At 36.7% G+C, this 26,698-nt stretch overlaps 2 pseudogenes across 1 annotated transcript in view; both read right to left on the reverse strand.

Annotated features, from left to right (window-relative positions):
* The window catches only part of LOC144250068 (chromaffin granule amine transporter-like), a 100,720-nt pseudogene extending 79,302 nt beyond the window's left edge, over positions 1–21,418 (reverse strand). Inside the window, exons 1-4 of the transcript XR_013342399.1 lie at positions 21,397–21,418; positions 20,938–21,050; positions 19,997–20,121; positions 18,051–18,126 (exon numbers count right to left, since the gene is read on the reverse strand). The product of XR_013342399.1 is annotated as a chromaffin granule amine transporter-like (transcript). The remainder of the gene's footprint in view (positions 1–18,050; positions 18,127–19,996; positions 20,122–20,937; positions 21,051–21,396) is intronic.
* A 3,401-nt stretch (positions 21,419–24,819) lies between these two features.
* On the reverse strand, positions 24,820–26,402 carry LOC144250105 (E3 ubiquitin-protein ligase RNF149 pseudogene; annotated as a pseudogene).
* Between the last annotated feature and the right edge of the window lie 296 nt (positions 26,403–26,698).

Genomic DNA, 26,698 nt, shown 5'->3' on the forward strand with positions numbered 1-26,698 from the left:
CCTAAGTTCAAAGCCAGCCTCAGCAACCACAAGGTGCTAAGCAACTCAGTGAGACCTTGTCTCTAAATAAAATACAAAATAGTGCTGGGGATGTGGCTCAGTGGTCAAGTGCCCCTGAGTTTAATCCCCAGTACCATAAATAAATAAATAGGCCTGATGTTGTAGCTCAGTGGTAGAGCAACCCTGGTAGAGTTCCACAGTACTGGGGACAATAAAAAGAAATGGGTAGGTGAATGTTTAGTTTTAGTTTAGTGCTAGTAACTCAACATAGAAATCTTTCATGACCATATCTTTTGGGAAGACAATATAGGTTTCTATGGGTGGGAGTCCTTTGTTTTATATAGGTAAACAGACACACACACACACATACACACTCATTTGTGGCAGCACTTAAGATCAAACCCAAGACCTTGCATTTCTTTTTTTTTTAATAATGTTATTTTATTTTTTATACCTTTATTTCATTTGTTTATATTTATGTGGTGCTGGGGGTCAAACCTAGTGCCTCATGTATGCTAGGCAAGCACTCTACCACTCAGCTACAGTCCCAACCCAGGACCTTGCATTTCTTGACAAACACTCTACCACTTAGCTACATCCCCAGCCCTTTTCTTTAATTTATTTCCATCCCCATATGTTTAAAAAGGATTTAAGTCAGTATTCACGGTACATTTGTTTTAATTATAGCTATTAAATTCTCACAATACCTAACTGTTTTCTGGGCACTTAACAAATATTTAATACATCAGTGACATCAAAGTGCTTATTTGCTTATTTGAAAAAAATGTGTAACTTATTTAATGAGGCATGGAAAAAATAATGAAATCAGCTTCTAGGTTTTAGCTTTTTCCTCTAGTGCTCATAGTAGCTTTATATTTTTCAAACTTTCATATACATAAGTCACTCATCAATCACCATCAGCTTTTCATGGGGTTCTATTCTGCCCACTTAGTCCTTCCATCAGGTACTATAAAAGGTAAGATTGTCCTTCCAAAATGTTGCATTATTTCTAAAGTTCTGAAAGAGAGAATGCATTTTGGGAAGCACAGAATGTCCAACTAGGGAGTGACTTGGTCATTTTGGACTAACGAAATATCTCATATCTATGATTTGAGGTTACATTGTTTGTAGAAAGGAAACTTCAAGGACATTTCATGAAACTTCTATTGTCAATATCGCATTTTTCCTGAGCCTTTATTATGCTTAGAAATTTATGAATATTATATTTATAATTAAGCTAGATGGAAATCAATGCGATCTTTAGATACATAAATCAGTCTTTAGATGAAAGTCTAAGAAAATGATGTTATGGAACATTAGAGAGGAATAATTTTAAAACAGAACACTCATATGGCAGTCATAAAAGAGAACCAGGGAATTTTTCTGTTCAGAACCTGTATTTTAAAGATGTAGACATCCAGGGTATCAAAACAAACCATTTGTGTTATGTCTCCTGTGTCTATTCAAAATGGGAAGTTCAAGGAAATTTGCCAGGTATTTTAAATAAACACTGCTGGTTAATGTCCTCATACCACAACAAGCAAACGCTCAGGAGACTCTATTCCTGGTACGTTAAAAAAAAAAAAAAAAAGAAAGAAAGAAAAGAAAAAAATGCTTTTTATATCCAAAAAGGTAAATTCTCTTACATAAATTATCAATTTTCTCATTAAAATAGCTGAGTTAACAAAAGAACAAGCACTCAAAATTTACAATAACAAAGAAATTATTTCTTTGTGCTAATGCACCATAAAGTTACATAATATTTTAAAAGTAAAATAAGACATAGAAAGTATCAAACAATGGTGCAGCCTGCTCCTACAATTCTGCTGTAGAATGTGAACAGGAAGACACAGTATCTGATCCTCAATGAATGTCAAGCACCAATGTGCTACTGACAACATTATTGTTGTTATTGTTGTCATTATTGTTTTCTGTACTAAGGATTGAATCAGGGCTGCTTTACCACTGAGCTGTATTCCTAAGCCTTTTTATTTTTTTATATCGAGATAGGATCTAAGTTGCTGAGACTGGCCTTGAACTTGTGATCCTCCTGCCTCAGCCTCCTGAGTCTCTGGGATTAAAGACCTGTGCCACTTCAGCTAGTCATGAATATTATTTTATTATACATGATAGCAGCTACACGGAAATCATTCCCACTTTACAAATCAAGAAACTGAGATTGAGGCACTCAATCACAAAGCCAGTAAGATGTGATCTATAAGATTTGAGCCTATTGCTGTCTAAAACCACTATGTTCTTATCTTCTAGGGAGTACGAGGTTAATTACTAGGCTACCAATAGACCTTAAACACAATTTGATTATTGTATCTTTTAGAACTAGTTTTCATAAGTAGTCCCTTTAAATCTCATCTAAAATTCGAGTAGTCTTATTTATTTACCTTTTTTTTTTTTTTTTTTTTGAAGTGGATGTCTAACCAAGTTGTTCAGGCTGGAACAATTAAAACTTGGGATCCTTCTTTCTCAGCCTGCAGAGTGGCTGGGATTAGAGTAGTGTGCCACTGCCCGGATGCAATTTACAGACTTCATCCTTTTGAAGCAGTACTCTGTGATAACTGAAAGAATCTGTTGACCTAAGGTCCTAAAAGGATTGCTAAATTTAAAAGTGAACCCAAACCGGGTGTGGTGGTGCACGCCAGCGATCCCAACTATTCAACAGGAGTATCACAAATTCAAGGCTGGCCTCAGCAACTTAACAAAACCCTGTCTCAAAATAAAAAGTAAGAAAAAGGACTGAGGATGTAGCTCAGAGCATACTGGGCTCAATCTCCACTACAGCAAAATTAAATAATTAATTATTATTATTTTAAATACCCAGGAACAGTGGTACATGCCTGTACCACTGTACATGTATAGGTACATGCCTGTACCTGTAATCTCAATGACTCTGCAGGCTGAGGCAGGAGGATTGCAAGTTCAGGCCAGCCTTTGCAACTTAGTGAGATCCTGTCTCAAAATAAAAAAGAAAAAGGGCCAGGGATTTAGCCCAGTGGTAAAATACCCCTGGGTCAAATCCCCAGTATAAATAAATAAATAAATAAATAAATAAATAAATAAATGTGAACTCAGATAATGTTTTTTCTAAATAATTTCATGGAGCTTCCAGAGTTTAGATTTTAACATTGAGCAAATGATTAGCTTTTCAAAAACAACAAAATAATGAAGAAAGGACAGATGAAGAATGTATACACATACACACCCTCACACACACCCTGAAAGGAATCTTTTCCTTTGGAAAATAATGGAACGTTCTTTGTTGGTTGCTAATTTCGTAGCATTGTTTTCCTTAAAAGGTACAATTTAAGGCTATTTGGGGCATAATATAACATTTTGATAGATATGTAGTTATGTAGCCAAGAGTATAAAGTTGTACATCGTGTCTAACAAGAATGTTGCTTTCAAACAAATACCCTGAGGGAAAATGGCTATTAATCAGAGATCAATTTTGCCACTTTTGATTGTATAAGTCAGAAAGAAGCCCCTTCACAAGAAGCAATTCTCCAGCCAGAGAACTGTGTCCCCAAATTTAAGCAAGGACTCTCTTAGTGTAGTCCTTCAATTAGTTGATTTGCTTGTTAGATAGACAGCTTGGTTTCTCCAAAGCCCTGTGAATCAGGGGATTGAGCTCAAATATCTGACAAGTTCCTTCAGTCATTCTGATATGCAAGATAATTCCAAACGTATTGTAGTCCAGGCTGACCAAATCCCCTTCTCTTACTAGCTCCTATATTTTCTGGGGTCTGCCTCTCCAACTTGCTGCAGATTGACTCAATGTTAACAACCTAAAAGTGTAGTTTCGAATTACAATGTTAAGTGGAGGCTTTCAAATTACTGTAGGCTGCTGTTATTACCATTGGAATGTTTGAATCCAGGGAACAAGTTAATCCCAACCCCACACAACTGAGTGAAACTCCTATGATCACCATCCACCAACACTGTTTCTGGGACCTGAAATAAATCCTGCCCTGTTGGGCTCCTGAGACTACCAAGATTCTCAGTCCTGTCTGCCCCAAAATGAAGTTCCTGGGCTCCAACACTCTGCTTCTGCCTGTGACTGTGAATCATCAAAAACTGACCTCATGATACCACTTCTGCCCATTAACCTCACTGCATGGCCCATTCCACTGATCCCTCACTGACAGATTCTTCCGGCCACCTTCCCACCTTCCCTGCCATGTTTCTCCCTTAGTAACCTATTTCACCACAGACAAGCTGGAGCGGAGGCAACTCATCCTATTACACCACATTCTGCAGTCTACAGATCATATCAACCTTCCCTTTCTCAATCCTTGGAGTACTATGGCTTGTTAATATTTTCCTCCTCAAATACGTCTTGACAAGTGAATGCCTTCTTTGGAGGGGTGGATAGGGTCACCGGTTAGGTACTGAGAATTGAATCCATAGGCAATCGACCACTGAGCTACAATCCCAGCCTTTTCATTTTTTATTTTGGGACAGGGTCTCCCTAAATGGCCAGGCTGGCCTTGAACTTCCATTCTCCTGCCTTAGCCTCTTAAATTGCTGGGATGACAAGCATGTGCCACCATACTCAGCTGAATGTCTTCTTTCACATGAATTATGCATTTATTTATTCATTCAATAAAATTTGAATAATTAATATGTGCTACATGAAGGGAATAACAGATAAACGATATACTAGGAAGGGAGACAAATTGTAAGCAAATGACCATGTTGTACTATAAATATTAGCATAAACTGAGCGTGGTGATGCACACTTGTAATTCCAGAAACTGAGGAGGCTGAGGTAGGAGGATGGCAAGTTCAAAGCCAGCCTCAGCAACTCAGTGAAGCCCTAAGCAACTTGTCTCAAAATAAAATATAAAAAGGGCTGGGAAATGTGGTGCAGTGGTTAAGTACCCCTGGTTCAACCCCTGGTACCAAACAACAACAACAAAAACCACCATCTAAAACCAAAGGTTAATGTTTCCCCCATACTGCTTCTCCCATCCTCCATCTCCCTCATCATCATCAGCCATGAGGTCCCCAGAAAATTATGGGACAAGAATAGAAAACTCAAAATTTTTATAGATGTCCAAGGACACAATCACAACAATTTACTTAATGATCACTTTTTTGTTGTTGTTTTTAATTTTTTGGTACTAGGGAATGAATTCCTGTCCTTGAACATGTTAGGCAAACACTCTTTATTTTGTTTTGAAGTTGGGATGGGGGGATCCCACTAATTTGCCTGGACTGGCCTTAAATATACAATCTCAGTTTTCTGAGTAGCTGAGTCTGTCTACAGGTGTGTACTCCAGGTGCACCTCAGTTTAATAATTTTAATGTGGTTTATTTTTTATTCTAGAATCAGGAAATAGTTTATTCCATAAGATAGAATAAATGTTCTGATGAATGAAAGAGATTGATTTTCTTGACAGGAAGGACTAAAGAAGCTGGGCACAGTGGTGTATACCTGTAATCTGAGATGGTAGACCTGAGGTGATATACTTGAGGCAGGAACATCTCAAGTTCAAGGCCAGCTTGAATAATTTAGGGAGACACAGTCTTAAAATAAAAATAAATAAAGTAAAAAGACCTGGGACTGAAAAGGTCATCATTACCCCAGGTACATGTATGATTGCACAAATGTTGTGACTATATATGATATACAACCAGAGAAATGAAAAGTTGTGCTCCATTTGTGTACAATGAATGGAAGTGCATTCTACTGTCATGTATAACTAACTATAACAAAAAGAAAAGAAAAAAGAACTGGGCTATAGTTCAGTGATAAAGAATTCCAGGTTCAATCCTAAGTACCCCCACCAAAAAAAAAAAAGGGGGATACTGAAGAAAACTGAAATACATTTTTTAAAAGCAGATCAGACATTTCAGTTACTTTCTTTTTTTGCGGGGGGAGGGGAGGGGGGATACCGGGGATAGAACTCAGAGACACTTGACCACTGAGTCAAATCCCCAGCCCCATTTTGTATTTTATTTAGAGGTAGGGTCTCACTGAGTTGCTCAGTGCCTCAACATTGCTGAGGCTGGCTTTGAACTCACGATCCTCCCGACTCAGCATCCGGAGCCACTGGGATTATAAGTGTGCTCCACCACACCTAGCAAAGTTACTTTCTTTGTAAAATGAGGACAAGGAGACAGAACAATAAGAAAATAGTTGATTATTAACTTCAGGCTACCTTTTTTGTATAAGGATTACAGCTGAGGGAACTTCATTATGCCAATTGAATACTGAGCTGTTTGGAAAATTTAGCTGTTATCTCTTTAATCCCGATTTCTTGGAAGGTCAGATAAACAGTTTATTCAGTTTAATGACAGGAAACTTTAGTACAAGTAACTCCATTTTTATTTTTAGCTCATTCTGTTGGAGACTAGTGCATAAACTTAGTCCGAAACAATGTCCTTGCTGAACATGGTGGCTTACACCTGTAATCCCAGTAACTCCAAAGGCTGAGGATCCCAAATTCAAGGACAGCCTCAGCAGCTTAGTGAGTCCCTAAGCAACTTAGTGAGACCCTGTGTCAAAATAAAAAGAGCTGGGAGAGCAGCTGAGGGGTAGAACATTTACTAGCACAGGTGAGGCCCTTGTTTGATCATAAACACTGAAAAAGCAAAACAAAACAATGACCTCCTTGAATTTTTATTTAACAAAAGGGAGAAACAGAATCAAGTAAGAAACAAGTAAGTGAAGAAACAAGTAAGTGAATCAGGGCATCATTCAACCACAGGAAAACAGAGGCAAACTGAAAATCATAGTCTCCCCACAACTGTTTTGAGGGGACTGTCTCTGATCAATTCCTAGCAGTTATTGTAACCCCGGAAAGCAATGTTATCTCATTTTCCAATTTTGTTAACAAGAACCTGAGTATACTAATATTTGTGAGCAATTTCTTAACGTTTAAAACATTGGGTGGCCAGTCAAGGATGACTGATATATATTAAATACATCACTAAGCCACAGGTCATTAGGGAGCAATACAGACATAACAGAGTATCATTGCACAGATTACACATGAAATACAAAAGGAAAAGGCACTGAAATGGAGAAGTCTGGTGTATACCACCTTAATTCCTGGGTCTACCTTCATGCTGAAACTTCTCTGTTTCTTGCTGTCTGCTTCTAGCTTTCTAATCACTGCTTCCCAACCCCAGTTACACCATGATCAGATCTGACTTGCACTATAATCATAACACCCAGCTACATGCCCCACCCTCCACTCCCTGTGTCCTACCTCTTTCTACCCATCCATCCTTTGTGGCCACATCTTTTTCTAAAATACAATCTACCTAATGACCTCTTCATGTAAATCAAATGACCTCCACAGCCTGTCTCTGGACAGCAGGCCTCCTCTCTTCCCCTCTGCTTTCTACAATATTCTCTATGCATGGCTCAAAACTGCTTGCTGTTCCCCAGACACACCATATAATTATATTCCCCTGCACAAGTTGTCCCTTCTGCACACGATGACTTTCCTTCCCTTATTAATCTAGCAAAATACTAGTCAGCATTCAAAGCCACAGGAAAAAATCCACTTCCATGGGTATGTAACAGGGTTCACTTGATACTCTGCAACTTACATGGTTTTTTTTTCTTTTTCCCAACCTTCTCCTCCCTGATCTTCTTTTCTCTGAACTTCTTTCTGATCTTCTTTTCTCTGATATTCTCCTTCCTGATCTTTCCATCCTAATCTCATTTTCTCTGAGTCACCTCTTTAAAAACCCTCTGTTCCTAAGGATGGGCAGAATCACAGCCCTTGGGACAGGAGTCCCCTGTGTTTCTCCCTTGCTAGCAAAGCAATAAACCTTCTTTCTCCTTTTTCTCAAAACCGTATCCTCCTCATTGGATTGGCATGGGGACAACTACTGAGCTTTCAGCAACAGGTATTACCTGTCTCTCTCAAGAGAATGTGCTCACACTTATGTGTTTATGGTGCTATGGTTTCTGTTTTGTTTTGTTTTTTTTATTTTGTTTTGATTTTTTTGTTTTGTTTTGGTTTGCTTTGGTTTTTTCCCTTGCTCCCTTCAAATTTTGTATTCTTTGAAAGCAGTGCTTGGGAAGCTAAAAGTAAAGATTCCATGAGTCGACTTTTACTTTTCATTGCTTCATTCCACCTGTTCCTACTTCAATACTTTATTTAAAACAGTTTAACTATTAAAAAAATAAGTTCAAAGAAATGGGTAGGCTGTGACAGGTAACTAAGCACTAGAAGAAAATTAATAGAAAACAAATTGACATAGTGCTGTAGAGAACAACTCACTTCAAAATAAAATTAGAGGAGGAGAAAATCAACCACAGAGCCAAGGCCTTCAAAGCAGGGCAGAGCATTTTGCTTCTGGGAGGTGTGAAGAGCTTAGCTTCCCCTTCAAATGTCTGTACTCTCAAGATCCCTTTCTGTTTCTTGGGAAATTCTAAACACATTACCATGGCCTTTTCAATGCAAGGATCTGTTTCCTGTAACTCTGAGCCTCCTTTCAATTAAGATCAAATGGAATTCAACATGAAGCAGAGCCACTGACTCTTTCTCCAGTTCATGTTAATTATAACTCTGGTGCATGCCTTGCAGCTTGTTCTCAGCCTATCTGATTTTGTGAACAGACAGAGCAAAGCTTCAAGGAGGCTGAGCATTCTGCCTCTATTATTATAATGTTTGCCTGGAATAATACATTGGCATTTTTTCTTCCCAGAAAATCTTCTCATATACGTTTATTACATTAAAAACATTAATCTTCACTAGAAGCTAACCATAAAATTATCTCTATTCAATTCCTGCTATATTCTTTAGGGAATTAAAGGAAACTCAGATATTTTGTTCTTACATACTAATGTGAATTTGCTACCTCTAAATATAACATTCAAATAATCTACTGCTTTGTGAAAAGAGGGCAACCGTTTCTGGACTAAAATCTTTAAACAATATGTGGTACCCTATGTGAAGCCTTGGAGGTGGGAACAGTCCACAACAGTCAACATACCAACTATTTCCTTAGAGTTTGCAAAGAGGTGGTCGATTTGTAGTTAGCTTTGCCAAATAAAATAGAGGAAAACAAATTTGTCTTATATTTTTATTCTCTAGGCCTGCTTACAGACTGATTTAATTTAGAACACATACAGCTAAAGAAGAATCCACCTATCAAATTTTTGAAAAATAAAAATGTCTGACAACATTGAGCTCACATTCTTGCATTCTATCAGCTGGAGCTTAGTGTGTATGGCCCTTCTTTATTTTTTATTTATTTTAGGGCAAAGACTTTTTATTTCAATTTGAGTATTTACAGCAATATATAGAACAAGAAAAAAAATAAGACTTCAGAGAAAAACAGATCATCATTATGAGGGTAATACCCATGTTCTGATTTGTTTTAAGAAAAAAAATGCTGTGGCGCTCAGTGGCGCACACCTGTAATCCCAGCAGTTTAGGAGGCTGAGGCAGCAGGATTGAAAGTTCAAAGCCAGTGTCAGCAACGTAGCAAGGCCCTGAGCAACTCAGTGAGACCCTGTCTCTAAATAAAATACACAAAAAGGGCTGGGGATGTGGGATGTGGCTCAGTGGCCAAGTACCCCTAGGTTCAATCCCGAGGGGGGAGTGCCCTTTTTAAATGCCACTGTGTAGACTATGCTATTTCTGTCTTGTATCCAGACCTCACCTATGATACAACAAATTGTAACCCTGTGTAAGAAACCTGAATTGAAGACCTAAATCTTAATTCCAATTCCCAACCAAAATGTTTTTTTCTTTATACAGTTTAAGACAGCATTTTTACACACGAAAAGGAACACCTACTAAATATTAAAAAGTTAATTCAGGAAAACTGAAAATGATTTTACAAAAGACACTGAGGTTGGCAAAGCCGCAGCCGTTTTCATTTCGGATCAAACACTGGAATGTCCACAGAACTACTGTGTGGGAACTACTGTCCTGTAGCAAGGCCATTTTGTCTTGTCTCGTGCCCCTTTTTAAAATCACCATTTGTTCCTCAGTTTATCTACTACCTGTCCTCTTGATTCCTGGGTCCTATAGGCCTGAGTGTTCCTCCCTGGCCTAATCCAAACTCTATTTACACACTGTGTGATCACATACACCCACCAACTGTAGCAGTCTCACCTTAACTATGCCCACATTCCAGTTGAAAAGTAGGTAACTTCATTAGAATAATACATTTGTACTGACTATACGTTATCAGACCCCATTATATATGCCTTAAAAATACAACTTACTTTTCAAACATCCTATGATTCTTGGGGACTTTTTATTTTGCTTTGTTTTCAATGGCATAGTATTTGCACAGCTTCCCACATACTTTATTTAACTGATTAATTAATTAATGTTTTGGTGCTAGGGATCCAACCTAGGGCCACGCTCACCAGGTAAGCACTCTACCAATGAGTTACTCTTCCAGCCCACTATCTGATTTAGCTTCAGCCCTCAGCCTATCAGGTTAGAGAACATGCCATAGTGGAAAAAGCATAGTGGATTTTAACTGACAAGGATGGAATATTTTAGTCCCTGTTCTATAACTAAGATAACTGCATGACTTTGGAAAGCCATTTAATCTCTCAGCATCTCAGTTTTCCTGTATGAAAAATACAGAGTTTGGACAAAACAGCTTGACTCTCAGTCTCTACTGCTGTTAACAATGGATGATACTATGAAGTTAGCTCATAATCAAGATCTTCTCAAACTTGAGAATCAGAACATCAACTCCTGAGGTTAACAGTTAAGTAACTTTCCTGTATTACTGTAAAGTTTTATGACTTTGGAAAACATTCATCTATTGTCAGACTTGCATAGCATCACTGCAGATTGCTAGGAGATAGTAAATGTTTTTACAAGCAAAAAGCCTTCACTTTTTCCTACTGCTATCTATATATATATAAAAAAAAAAAGAAGAAAAAGGTTTACACAACTACTGGTCTAAAACATCCCTTTTGTTTACTCAGAGCAATTGATAGACTTTTTATTCTAATTTTATTTTGGTACTAGGATTAAACCCAGGGTGCTTTACCACTGGGTTACATCCCCAGCTCTTTCTATTTTTTATTTTGAGACAGTGTATTGATAAGTACCTTAGAACCTTGATAAATTGCTGAGTCTGGCCTCCAACTGGCAATTCTCCTGCCTCAACCTCCCAAGTCCCTGGGATTACAGGTGTGTGCTGCTGCTGCATCGTGTATTTTTATTTTTTTGGTACTGGACATTGAACCCATAGGCACTTTACAATTGAACTACATCCTCAGTTCTTTTTATTTTTAAATTTTGAGCCAGGCTTGATAAATTGCTGGGGCTAGCCTCAAATTTAAGATCCTCCTGCCTCAGCCTCTTATGTCCCTGAAATTACAGGCAAACCTATCACACCTGAGTTCTTAAAGATGTAAACTAAAGAAAAAGAAAGGCTGCTTTGGGGCTGGAGTCATGGCTCAGTGTTAAAGTGCTTGCCTAGCATATGTGAGGCACTGGGTTCGGCCCTCAGCACCACATAAAAATAAATAAATAAAAGTATGTGTCCACCTACAACTAAAAAGATATTTTAAAAAAGAAAAGAAAGGCTGGCTTTTATCCTCTAAACTTCAGCAGCTCCAGGAAGGAGACAGAAGTACTGTGTAGACAAATTTCAAAGTGAAAGAATGTCACTGAAGAACTATTACCAGCAGTGGTCTAGTTGATTCAAATTATCAAAGGGTGGGTTTTAAAAAGCAGGGAAGTGAGCCTGGCGAGGTGGTACATGCCAGTAATCCCAGTGGCTGGGGAGGCTGAGGCAGGAGGATCGTGAGTTCAAAGCCAGTCTCAGCAAAAGCAAGGCCCTAAGCAACTCATTGAGACCCTGTCTGTAAATAAAATACAAAATGGGGCTGGAAATGTGGCTCAGTGGTTGAGTGCCCCTGGTTTCAATCCCCAGTATCAAAAAAAAAAAAAAAAAAGAATCAAGGAGGTGAAATTTCCAGTTTGTGGAGACAAGATCATGCTTGAATACACCCAGTCTCTATCACAAGATTAAGCACCTACCTCATAAAAACTTCCCTTAATGTTAATTAACATAGTAAACACTTTCTCTATACACACACTTATCTCCCCCAACTGCTTTTTTTTTTTTTTGGGGGGGGGGTCTTGTAATCACAGATCATTGATTCTCAGAAAGACCAACATCAATCCTATCTTCATTCCCACAATTAACTTCCAAACCGAAATTGTTTCAGTTTGGAAACTGAAGAATGAGCCAGACAAAATTATCGTAGACAGAGAACTTGTTAGTCATAGAAACAGGGAAGTAATTCTGAAGTTTGTTAAATTGCTATCATTAAAAAAGTTATTAGTCCATTGTTATATTTGGTAATCATGTAAAATTAAAATGAAACAAAGCAATCGAAGTGAGAAAGCAGAAGATAAAAATTTACCAAAATATTCAAAAATTTGCAATAACTCTACTTATTCTGTTATTTATTTTTTTAAAAAGTAATAAACATAAGCTATCCCAATTATTAGTTTTTTAAAGTGGATCCCATATGCAACCGTATATATTATCCATATCTTTAGAAAGTTGAGTAGATAAGTAAAATTTTTGTTACAATATTATTTTAAAACTAATAGAGAAAATGCATGAATTATCATATACTACTACCAGCAACATAAAATTATTAAAAAATAAAGGAACGTTTTAAATTTAACTTCCCTCTATCCCACCTCCCTCGATAAGTGTTTAGCACTCCAAGAAGAATTATAGCAAGGAAAATATTTAATTTGTCAATAGATAAAGATGCTGTCAATATACGCATTTCATGACCAACATATAAATCCATCAATAAATGGTAAAATTTTATATATTTTATACACACACATCATATATTTTATTATATATATATAATAAAATATAGAGGGTGCATTCTGAAGTGGCATGTTCGGGCTTCATTCTTACCCTATAATTCTTGTTGAATGGTGCAATGGGGTGAAATCATCCTGGAAATTTGCATTGGTGGAGTTAGAAGAATCGACATCTTTCCCAGATGAGTAACAAATACCATGTGTGTAAATATAGTTACTAATTGGTAATATAGAAATATATATATCTCCATCCCAGACACTAAATAATAAAGGCTAGAAATAATGTTGGAGCAGGTTAGGGCAACTCAATTAAAAGGACAATTTATCAAGAATGCTGGAAGTTCTACATACCAGCCTGGCACTTGCAGTTCCACCTACACAGGAGGCTGAGGTAGAGGATAACTTGAGTCCAGGTGTTAGAGCCCACCCAGGGCAACATGTAATGCCGTGTGACCCCATCTCCAAAAAGTAAAAAATAAATGGAAAAGCAAGTGGGAGAGGGAGGAGAAGGAGAAAAAGAAAAAGTTCTACGTTCTGTATGTTCCATATACAAAGTATAGTCTAGCAGGAAGTGCTGAAGAAAATGTCTTTGTGTAATGCTCAGCAAAGGAATTCTCTAACTTTTTGTTTCTCTAGGAGTGAGAAACAGAATAGGAATAGTGGTTGTATTAAGGTTAAATATATAGTTACATATATTATATAATATAATATATATTTAAGTATTTAAGTGATAGGTATATAGGTATACACACACACACACACACACACACACACAGTGTGCAGCACCTGGCACATAAGAAAAAAGTCAAGAAAATATTTCCAGTAGCTATAGTAACAAAAACGGCAGGGTACTAGCACCAAAACAGATGCATAGACCAATGGTAGAGAAAAAAAGACACAAAGACAAACCCACATAAATAGATATCTCCTACTAGACAAAGGAGTCAAAAATATTCATTGGAGAAAAGAGAGCCTCTTCAACAAATGGTGCTGGGAAAACTGGAAATTCACATGCAACAACATGAATTTAAACCCCTATCTCTCACCCTGCATAAAACTCAAAGTGGGTCAAAGACTTAAGCATTAGAAAAGAGACCTTGTGCCTAAAAGAAAAAAAGTAGACCCAAATCTTCACCATGTTAGCTTAGGAACTGACTTCCTTAACAAGACTTCTAAAAGGCAAGAAATAAAATCAAGAATCGATAAATGGGATGGATTCAAACTACAAAGCTTCTTCACAACAAAGGAAGCAACCAAGAATGTGAAGAGACAGCCTACAGAATAGAAGAAAATCTTTACCATGTACACCTCAGATACGGCATTAATATCCAGAATATATTAAAAACTTAACACCAACAAAACAACCCAATCAATAAATGGGCCAAGGAACTGAACAGACACTTCAAAGAAGAAATACAATCCCAATCAACAAATATAGGAAAAACTGTTCCACATCTCTGGCAATTAGAGAAACGCAAATCAAAACCACTCTAATACTAGTCAGAATGGTAATTATCAAGAATATAAGCAATAATAAAGCATTGGCAAGAAAAAGTGCTGGTGGCAAAGTAAACTGGTGCAATCAGTGTGGGAAGGATTATGGAGATTCCTCAGAAAACCTGGAATGGAACCACCACTTGACCCAGCTATCCCACTCTTCAGTCTATACCCAAAGGACTTAAAATCAGCATACTATATTGACACAACCACATCAAATTTTACAGCAGCTCAATTCACAATAGCTAAACTATGGAACCAGGCAAATGGATGGAACTAGAGAACATCATGCTAAGTAAAATAAGCCAATCCCCAAAAAACCAAAGAATAAATGTTTTCTCCGATAAGCAGATGCTGATCCATAGTGGGCACAGACAGGTAAGAAATAATTAAGGAATGTTGGATTGTGCAGAGGGGAATGAGGGGAGAGGTGGGGCAGAGGGGAATGAAGGGAGAGGTGGGGCAGTGAGGATGGGAAGGAGGGTAGAATGAGACAGACATTATTACCCTGTGTACATGTATAATCACACTAATGGTGTGACTGCACCATGTAGTCAGAGGAATGAGAAGTTGTGCTCCTTTTGTGTACAATGTGTCAAAATGCATTCTACTGTCATGCATAACTAATTAGAACAAATTTTAAAAAATAAAAGGGAGACCAGTAGACTAGAAGAAGGGGAAGGGGGAGGGAGACAGTAGAAAATGAAATTCATTAAATTATACTGTTTTATGCACATATGAATACATTATAATAAATCCACTGTTATGTATAATCCACTAATAGAAAAAGGGAAAAAAATAAAACACACCAGCTTTCAGGCAGATTTTTTTTTTTTTTTAGTTCCTATCTTTTACTTAAAATGATTTCAAGATCACATTATATAAAATAGAAAACTGGTGTTTGACAGGAAACATTTTCCTCATACTACGTAATATAATTAGAGGCAAAAGGAATTGCCAGTTCTCAGAACAGATCATAAAATTATGAAGTCAGAAAAAGCTGGTTCTATGAAGATTATTGTTGAGACCCATCTGTGAAACCTCCCTGCTCACAATAAAGATATGCTGATTTAATCTTTGACATGTGATTAAATTTATAGGAAAAACTTAAAACACATCAAAACATGAAGAAGCTTTCAAATTTTTTAGCACTGTTTCTTAAAGTGTGATCCACAGCCCAGCAGCATTGGCATGGGAACAGGTTAGACATGTAAATGATCAGCCCCATTACAGAACTGATGAATCTGAAATTCTGAGGAAAGAGCCCAGTAATACTTGTGTTTAGTAAGCTTTCCAAGTGATACTGCTGCATGAGAAAGAGTGACTCAGGGTATGCCTTGAAATTACATTATCAACTTTCTACCTAAAGGTGGTAAAAAATTAAGGATCATAAACTCAACTATAAAAAGCAGTGTATCAAAGAGAAGCTAGGAATAAAGGCCAAAAATGTTTGAAAAACTATTTAATTCTGCAGAAGACTCACTTACAAGCTTTATGAAATAAGTACATAATTAAAATAGAATATTATAAATTAAAAATACCTAAGCTATAGCTTTAAAACTGCACATCACCCTCCAAAAAAATGGCTACAAAGTAGTATGCTTTACAATCAATATCAACTTTTCAATGAACAAATATTAAAACATTTTAAGTGAAGAGTTAAGTCAGCATTAGAGTCTATGACAAAGACACTAATTTGTTTATTTAAAAAAAAATGCTAACAGCCAGTGAAAATGCAACATTGAAGGTTAAAGATATCTATGGAACAATTCAACTTCAATTTTTTGAATTCATAAAATAAATATTATCACAGGTTTCTAAAAACATCAGTGACTGAATTTCAGAAAAAACAAATCACTAGCCAGGCATGGTGGTGGCATGCCTATAACCTAGTGTCTCAGGAGGCTGAGGCAGAAGGATCCCAAGTTCAAAGCTAGTCTCAGCAACTTAAAGCGACCTGTCTCAAAATTAAAAATAAGAAGGGCTGGTGATATGGCTCAGTGGTTGAGCACCTCTTGGGTTCAATCTCTGCTATCAATAAATAAATAAATAAAAATCACTGCCCAAAATTCTTTCTACATCTCAGTTCCTCAGTTCTCTTGACACTGGCATCATGTTGTATAGTGCTTTTTCTCTGAAGCAGATAGGCACCAGACTTTAAAAAACAAAAAACAAAAAAACAGTACTATGGATTGAGTTATGTTCTCAGCCCTTTATTTTCAATTTTGAGACAGGTCTCCCTAAGTTGCCCAGGTTGGCTGCAAACTTTTTTGCCTCAACCTCCTGAGTAGCTGAATTACAGGCATCCACCACTTTGCCCAGCAACATTTAACATTTTTATCATTTAACTTCTGTACTTGACAACTCCTATAACTGGTACCTCAATATACTTATATACTTAGTATATACTTATATATACTAAGTTAATCAAAAGCCAACATTAAATAGCAAACTTAGGAGCCAATTCCAGGGGCACATTAAAAATCAGTGTTTGTCATCATGAATTATGCAAATCCACTCACCAATACACATATATGTAAATATAAATTTGATGAAAAAATATTAGTGTTCATGAAAAACTGAAATGCAATGTAACTATTATACTAATAATTCTTGTTTAAAAAAAAAAAAACCCTACAGATGAAGGTGTATTTTTAGTTAACATTTAATCAAAATTGTGTTTTCTGAAAAATATTTAAGTACATATTAAAATACATGTCTTCTTTTAAATCAGATATTCTTAACAGGGGTATGCATTAGAGACCCCGATATAAATGTTTAAAACACATATTTAAACTAAACACTTAGATTTGAATTCTCCTATACTCAACCTTAATTTGCACACTGATTAAAAAAAAAAAAAAAAAAAAAAAAGAATCTATTTTGACTACAGGCCAAAGGCTGCAATTACTATTTATTTCTGCTCTAAGTTTGCTCCACTAGACCCAGATCCTGTCAGTCACAGACCTATTTTTAGTTCAAGGGCCTTCCAAGTAGGAACAAGCTGAAGCTCTCCCCCATCTTCCCATTAAAAAACCTGCAGCTTAGAGTCCATTTACTCATAAGTAAAAAATAGCTACCTTAATTATTTCTATATTTCATCTTTTATTATGAAAGTTGATATGCAAACATTAAATCAGAAGAACACATTTTAGGTTCAATATAAAATCCAAGATTCATTTTACAGCATTAATGATTTTATTTTATTATGGTAATCATTATATTATGACTTTATGCAGAAACTAATAATGGCATCCACTGAAAAATCCTTTTGAATTCCTAATTGGGTCAAATTATTTAAAAATTAACTATGCCTATTATAGTAAAAAGTAAGGGGAAATCTCCCACAAAACACAGTAAGACTGTTTTATAATAATAATAATAATAATAATAATAATAATAATAATAATAATAAAAAGTGCTAAGAAATTGGCTAGTGTATTAATTAAGCTCCCAAGAATAAAGTATCTCAAAATTGTTATGCCAGGTAAAAGCTACTGAGATATTATATGAGAGTATAGAACAATCAGCATTAGCTATGAGAAATGTTTCTGCTGTTGTTAAAAAGGATATATAACACTTGGCTTAATTTGTTTGTCTTCAAAATTTTACTTTTGTGTATTTAACACATAAAAAACTAAGATCAATTACTAACTACTCAACACAGGTTTTTTTGTGTTACACACATAATTCATTAAACAAATGCAAATGATAGTCACAAGGAAAAGAGCTTCTTACCTTTCGAATAACTTGTTGCTGCTGTGCATGCTTTGCTCTTAATTCAGACACCTCCTTCCAAAGGGACTCATTCTCACTATTATAATTAAAAAATAAATAAATAAATAAGATTTAGTCAGAAAACCAAACCCCAGTATCTTAATTAAGAATACTAGAGAATTAAAAAACACAAACCTAGAGAACTTAACTATGTTTGTTTTCACTATGATATGTATTTTTATGAGACCAGAAAGCTGGTTCAATAATACAGGAATGACAACTATCTCAACACAACTCCAGAATCATTCCTTCTTAAATGTAGTATCTGCTATTCATGGCAAAATATACAAAAAAAAACAAAAAAAAAACACAAAAAAAAAAACACTTAAAACACTTCTATATCCATATAGTAGCAAGCAATTTACTCCTTTTGATAATGTGGTTCACTGCTTTTTTTAATGTTCATCACTTAAGTGAGGTTAGACTTTGTGAATCACCTTAGGAAAAAAAAGTGACATTTACTGAACAATTGCTGTGCTTCAGGCACTATGCTAAACGTTTCAATTAAGCATTTAAATTTCTCTAAAATCAGCCAAGTAAGGAAGAATTGTCTTGAAAGATTAGGACATTGAGGTACAGAGAATTTGTGGGAACCTGCCCAGTGTCACACAGATAATTCTATAACTGTTAAAGCCAAACTAAAGTGAGACTCTCAAACTACCTTGATAACTGTCTCAAACAAGCATATGCAAGCCACTGTTTTATTTTTTTAAAAGATGGAATATTCAACAATGTCAAACCAATAACTTGCCCAATACTAAGATTTTTTTCCTTTGCTGTTTCTTAATTGAAACTGCACTGTCATTAGCAGAGTGAAAATGGTGAGAAGATATAAAAGATAATCTACCAATTAAATAATTTTCAACTTTTGTTAATCTCCACAAAAGCTATTTTTCTCAGTCTGAATTATTACAAAAAGAAATGTGGATTTAAATACAGAGGCATATGAAAAGAAGATTTTCTTTAATACTTACTTACTGAATAACTGCTATATTTTTTCAGAAGCACCTTTAAAGATGCTATTATCTGCCTACTAAAGGAGGAGATCATTGCCTCTAACACTTAAAGGATGATCTGGGGAGCTAAACTGAGATTCAAAGAATTAGGTCCAAGTATAGCCAACAGACACATCCTCAGTGATTAAATAAAATATGCAAAATGGAGAAATTTATATTTATTCAAAAAAAGAACCAAAGCCCAAGGTTACTTTAAAATATAGTTAGGAATATGCAAATCAGTCCATATCTGAAATGGGTGAAGAATACATCAAGGAACTACTCTCAAGCCCTTGGAAACTATTAAAGGGAAAAATCTCAGCTGCTTCCTAAGAGTAGTAAAATACCTCTCTCTCTCTCTCTCTCCCCTCTCCCCCCCCTCTCTATTATATATATATATAAACTTATTACTTTGGTAAGTTAGGAAAACCTACCAAGTAATGTCATAAAACAAAACAAAGCATCTTTTTGAAGAAAAAGGTTTAAATAACATTCTCCCACACCTATGCAGAACAAATATCAAGTAGGGCAAATCTCTTGGGTTCTTTTATTCCCAACTTTTTGTGTCCTGTTTTTTCCTAATAGAACTCATGGAAGAATTTTAAAGGAGGAGAAGGGAAAAAAAAAAAAAAAGGATGAGTAATATATAAGATTTTTTGTATGTGCCCTCTTTTGTTTGTGAACACCTAAGTAGAAATGTATTTCCTACACTAAAGACTTATTGTTTCTTCAGTAATATTTGTTTATCAAATTGTTTTGATGTTCTTAGGTTCATACGTGATCCTGACCATCACAATTAAAACATATTATTAAAGTTAAGTCTATGACTACAAATCAAAAGTAATAAGAACCAATGCACCAGACAACTCCAACACCCAACACATTAGTATTATATTTGGAAGAATGGCTTACCTTTTTAATTCTGAAAGTCCGGACTCAATTGTTTCCTGTTTTACTTGAACCTTCTGAGCACTACTTACAATTTTTGTTAAATCTTCCTGGCGAATTTTATTTTCTTCTGGTTTTGAAGACGAAACCTTCCAAAAAGCAAATTTAGAAAATCAAAAATACACGGCACACCCATGATTATAATTCAAAGCTTCCCTATTATAAGAATTTTTTGTGATCTACTCAAAGGGAGATTTTGTTCTAAAAGCCCAGGGTGGAATTCTAGGAAAAGAATACACTTCACAGCTCATCCAGAGAGAAAGCAAGAAATAATCAGAAAAAAAAAAAAAAAAAAAAATTTCTTAAGTTTCCGTGAGCAGTAACATCTTAGGGTTTTTTTCTTTTTCTTCTGCCAAATTCCCTGTAAATTTCTCAAGCCTTTTTATTACCACATTCCACTTTTAATTAAATTTATACAGTAATGGCTACATGGCAGGTCATTTTCTTTCATGGTTTACAGCCCTTTTATGGATTTAGTAAAAATATCTTATTTCAGCAAAAGATATTCATTCAAAAATGTAACAATTAATGCCTATCATGTACAAAGGACTTATTCTGTACAATGGATATATATCAGTAAACAACAAAAAAAGTCCTACAGTGAGGACTTTTTTTCAATCAACACAGGAATGAACCTTCCTATTATAATAATGACTCTTCATCCTCAATCAGAATGTTGTAAGCATTTTCCTTTCATCAAGAAAATGAAGAATGAGCTCTCACTACAGATGAACACAGGGAAAGGTGGAGGATAGAAAATTTAATTAAAGTTTTATTGGTCTGATTCATTCTAACAAAGAACACCTGTGTATTTTCTGTACATTCTGCATTACAATAGCTAAAACTGCTCATTGGTCAATCATACATGTCAAAATCTTAGCTAAATAATGTTAACAACAACTCACCTTCCTTTTAATGTTCTCCAACAAGTCATCCTGGCCTTGTTTGAAGTAAGGATGCTGAAATTCAACAGGACCATCTCTTTCCTGCTTTACTATTCCAGAGTCAGTATGTACTACTTAACGGAAACCATCTGAAAAAGATTGAAAATTTACTCAGACTGGAATTAGACAACAGTCAAAAAGTCACACTGCTTGTGTGGAATTTTCCTTTATCAGCTTAATGAGAAAAAAATGGTTTAATCAGTAATTGGTTAGCAGAACAAATAAACTGCTGTCCATACTTACACATATTTAGTTGCCTTACAAAGCTTGCCATGTTATTGTGCTTGAAGTATTTTGGAAGAATTTCTTTTGCAAATCTTTGTTCATCCAAGACCAGAAAACTTTGGCCATTCTAAAGAAAACCAGAAAAGGTCAATTAGTTAAGGTTCTCTGGCACACTCATATATATGAATCCCAAACCTGTCCTGACCAGTCCTTCCATGATACCTTCAAATCAAAATTCTATTCCTGATAATGGCAACAACAAAAAATTGCAAGTAAGTGCCAAACTGCAATTAAATTTTTTGATATCTACCTGACACCAAATACTGCATTATATCATTAGCATTTCCATTAAATAAGAAAAATAGACCATTTCTGCTATCTGTATAACAATAAAATAAATAAGATAAATTAAAAGGAAACAAATTTTATCAGTATCTGTAGTAGACACTATACTAAGATGCACTGATTACAAATCAACTGCAAAACTCTAAGCTATATGTTTACTACATTAACACTGAAAGTTAACAGTGGCCAGGTGAGGGGGCCCAAGCCTGTAATCCCAAGATTTTCTCTGTGTAACAAAACAAGCAGCTATAGGCAACATATAAATAGACTGATCACGGCTATGTTCCGATTAAATTCATAAAACACATGACTGGCATTTGGGCTGTAGTTTATCAATCCTTGCTCAGAGTTCTAAATGTCAGATTTCCAGTAAGTTCCACCAGTCCAACACAAATGACTTCTCTTCCATTCAGTGAAATATGGCCACACTTTCCCCAACAAGGCCAGGATCCTAGCTTTGAGGGAAGTGCCTACTATGGCATTATCATAGCTGTACCAACACTGACTGTTCCTACTAACTACTCCTATATTCTTTAGAGTTTTCTTTACTCCAATTCCTATGAAATAGTAATTCTATTAAACTTTCCCTATTGAAAATATTCTGTGGATGTTGTCTTTTGATTGGATCATAACTGACAGACTGTTAACCTGTTTGCTCTCCTTTATGGTACTTATCACTGCTCAGTTATTCATTTTTTTTTAAACATGAATGCTGCAAATGAGGATCAAGATCTCATACACTGTTTATTTGAAAAAGGAAAGAATCTCAAATTTATTTCACTTTCACAGTGCTGAGGACTGACCTCAGGGACTCTCACATATAGACAAATCATTCTACCATCCCCAGTACCTCAAATTTATTTTTAAATATATAGCTCACAGATAATAATAGTTATATTTAGAAAGTATCTTATAAAAAAGAAGAGTTGAGGCTTAAATACCACCACAAGGTTCTTCATTAAACATGTTTAAAAGTAAAAGAAAGTGGGCAGGGGTGTGCACCTGTAAATCCCAGCTACTCTGGCATCTGAGGCAGGGGGATCACTTAGGCCCAGGCCAGCATGGACAACAGCAAGATCCCTTTTCCTTAACTGGGATTTTAATTACGTTAGACAAAAACAAAACAAAAAAACTTGGGTTCTCAGGATCTTTTTAAGTTTTAATATCTTCATATCACCTGCCAAATGACCATGTCCTCACACCTCTCTGGCCCTCTGAGGTTTTCTGCTGGGAAAGTCAGAATGCCAATCACACCCCAGGGAGTGAAGAGGCCAGGCAGGCAGGGAACCACCATGTACTTCAGTGTCAGGGATTTGGTTTCCTTCACACCATTCCTATGATTTTCAAAGTTAAAAAAACACTGTTCCACATGATGTGAACAAATGGCTTTTACGACAATTTTTAGGAGGAAAGTAACTAAATCTCATTTAGTGTAATCTTCATCTAGAGTCCCCAAATCCCCAGCATTTTATTAAATTTAAAAGTTTCCATAAAGATTCTGGTTAAGAGTTGAGGGAAGCTATTTTGATGTCTGCTGATTAAGAAGTTACACTTCTATAATTAACCAAAAATAATTAACCTTGGTCTGTCCCAGTGTTCTGAGACAGCTTCATTAGCTACCAAAAGAATTACGAAAGCACTTTTTTTTTTACATGTCTCTTGAAAGGCAGCTACTTGGTACAGAATCAAGAATGTATTTTCCTATTTGCAGTGAACACAAAAGGTAGATTTCAAGATAACAGCTGTTATGGAAACTAACTTTGAGGCTACCTACGAAAACAAGTGCTCAAAGCAAGACAAATTTTCTATTTCAATACTCCTTGTATCAAATCTGGCTGTACAGGGGCTGGGGATGTGGCTCAAGCGGTAGCACGCTCTCCTGGCATGTGTGCGGCCAGGGTTCGATCCTCAGCACCACATAAAAAAAAAAGATGTTGTGTCCGCCAAAACCTAAGAAAAAATAAATATTGAAAAATTCTCTCTCTCTCTCTCTCTCTTAAAAAAAAAAAAAATCTGGCTGTACAATTTATTTTCAGTAAAACAATTCATCAAATATTCTACTGAGTAGCTAGACTCAGTTTGTATACAAAGTACATAGCTGGAGAAAAAATAAGCTTCATAAACCCTAATATTCAAGATATAGCTATAAGATAAATTATTTTTTAAAATCATATTTTCCTCAATAAACAAAGTAAAAAGCAACAAAGGTCTATATAATCTACACTTTAAAAGAAATAACTGCTACATAGTCCTTGATTTCCACCTCCAAGAAGTGAGAAAAGAACAAAGAGTTGTGTTTGATCACTTTATAAACAGCAATCTCCAAAAGTTTTACATTTGACCAAAGAGAACATTAAATAAAAGTTTAAAAAAAGTATGTTTGTGTGTGGGTGTGGCGGGGGTGGGGGGAGAGTTGAGGTTAATCAAGGGCTTGCTTAAAAACTAATCAAGAAAACTAGTTATTTTATTCCAACAACAAATATCAAAATTCCTCATCTATCATTCTTTTAATTGTAAAGATTAAATTACAATTAGAACCAATACAATATATTCATCATTATAAAAATGAATAATAGTACATCTATTTGATTTCCATAATCAAGCAGCAAATAACTTAATGCTTATATGAAATATAAAGTCTTTACTTTTTATTTGTAGGAAAGGTGGACAAACTTCCCTCCATTAAGATGTCACAAGTAGTTCGTATTAAAGGGGAAAATGCAATTCCTAAAGTCATCTAACGCTTTTCTCATAATTCCCGACAGCAATGGAAATCGCTTCCTCAAGTTCTGAAATCTCTATGTACAATGAAAAATGTGCAAGAAAGCTAGATATTTCTCATCTTTTAAGTGTAAAGTAAGTTCTGTAAGTTTTTCCTTCAGAGAAAGCCCATGTGATCAATTACTGAATTTAATCACACAATTCCACTTCAACTAATCTAAAATTGGTGTGCTTTGTCTAAAAAGCTTCAGAAGTAAAATTAACTTTGTTTACAGTACTGTAGTAGCTAGTGTAGTGTTTAGAAACACCCCTCTTCCACATTAGCATGCCTTCCCTAGGCATCATCTCTGATAGTCCAAAACAATTTATCATAAACACTGTATTCTTGTAGATAAATATATGAAGACGAATCAAAAAGTCTCCTTAAGAGTAAAATATCTTAGCCTTCTGTATATAAAATCTGAATCTGAAAGGTAAAATGTACATTATTTTCAAGTATATAAACTATGTGCTAAAATAAAAATAAAAAAATAAATAAAATGTCTTCTTTAGTTCAAGCCATGTGTCTGTGAGGGATGTGCGCTAGGAGATGGGTCCTCCATGCTGAGGGTCGCTCCTGCCGGCTTCAAGTAATGCTGTGTTTTCCCCTGCATCTTCTTTGAAAGTGGTAGGGCACTGTGGCCCAGACTCATTAGTGGATGAGGATGGCAGGTTGCTGCCACTGCCACTGTTTCTGCCCTCCTCTTGTGAAGCTACACTCATATTCCCAGGCAAAGTGCTTCCAGGGGTAGACTCAGGAGTGGGCAGCTCCTGAACATCCTCAGGTTCTGCTCCCCAATATCCCAGGGCTTTGATGACATCAAGTTTACACATCGGACATGTTCGGTGATCCAAAAGCCATGGGTCAACGCATATTCTATGAAAAATATGCTTGCATGGCAGAATTCTGATAACGTCCTTTACTTTAAAATTTTCAATACACACTGCACAATTCTCAGCATCAACATCAATTCCCTTTTCTCCATGCTTTACAGTATGAAGTAGAAGCTGGCCAATAACTTTCTTAGTTTCCTTTCTATGGCTCTGACTTCCAAACTGCGAGCCAGTATACAGGAAACGTTGTATATAGTAAAATATTAGCCAGGCTAAGGAGATAATCATCATAGTGATGAAGGCAATGGCCACAAACACCACAGACTGACCGCTGATGAACTCCTGCACATGACGGGTGCCAATCCCTATGGTCACTTTTACTGGAATTCCTTTTTGTACCACATCTAAAATTTCTCTTCCTTTTAGATAGCTAACCATAATGACCACTATACTTCCTGTTCCAGCGTGGGACATGGACTCTGTGAGGTTCCCGTAGCGCTCTTCATTGTACACCACCACCGCCCAGGCGTTCCTCCGCGACGCCGCCAGCACCTTCTCCTTGAAGGTGTAGCCCCGCCCGCCCCCCCCCCGCGCCACCAGGGCGACCCACGGCGCCGGGCCCTGGCCGCCCGGCGGCGGCGGCGGCGTGGGCACCAAGAAGCGCGTGCCTGGCGCGCAGCCCTCGGGGTCTCCTCCCGGCGCGAGCGGGACGCCCACCAGGCCCTGCGCGTCCTCCTGGGGCGAGCTGTCACCGAAGCGGCCGCTCTCCCAGACGCTCCCCACCGTCAGGTTCGTCTGCGGGTCCACGTACTCGAGGCCCACCACCGCCGAGTACCACTCGAGCGCTCGGCTCTGGGCCCCGGGCGCGTACCAGGCCAAGGCCAGCAGCGCCAACGCGCCGCGGGCTCGGATCCCGGCCATAGCCCGCCGCGGCCACGCCATGGCCTGACCGCCGGGCTGCGGAGGAGGCAGCGGGCGCCCAGCGTGAGGGCTAGCGCGAAGCCGCGGAGCAGCCAAAGGAAACTGCCGCCCGCCGCCGATCCGCAGGGGAGTCTCAGTTATTCATATTGGCTTATTTTATCTATCAGTACCTTCTACTAGAATGTAAACTCCACGAACAAAAGCACTTTGGTTCACTACTGAATAAATTCCTAGTACCTAGCATACTGGGCATTAACAGGTCCACAACAAATATTTATGATTAACTTACTAAATGAATCTTTAGTTCAATAAACTCAATCATATCTGTCGAATCTCAACTCTTGGATAATATCAAATAAAGATGAAAGTTTCTTATTTGAATTTGCATTGTCTTCCTCACACAAAGCCCTCATTCACTCCTATCATTCTGTGTCTCTACTTTGGTATTCCTTCAGTCTCTACTCTAAAATTAATAAATTACATCTTTGAGTACAAAAATTCAACCTTATTGCCATAAACCCATGAGGCTCAAGCAATTCAACAGTGAATTCTCCCTTCTCCCTAAACATTTTACAAGGGTCAGAAAGCCATTACTGAGTGGGACAAGAGATTGGTACCTTCTCCTCCATCCTTACCC

This window comes from Urocitellus parryii, chromosome 14 (assembly GCF_045843805.1).
Source record: "Urocitellus parryii isolate mUroPar1 chromosome 14, mUroPar1.hap1, whole genome shotgun sequence".
Lineage (NCBI taxonomy): Eukaryota > Metazoa > Chordata > Mammalia > Rodentia > Sciuridae > Urocitellus > Urocitellus parryii.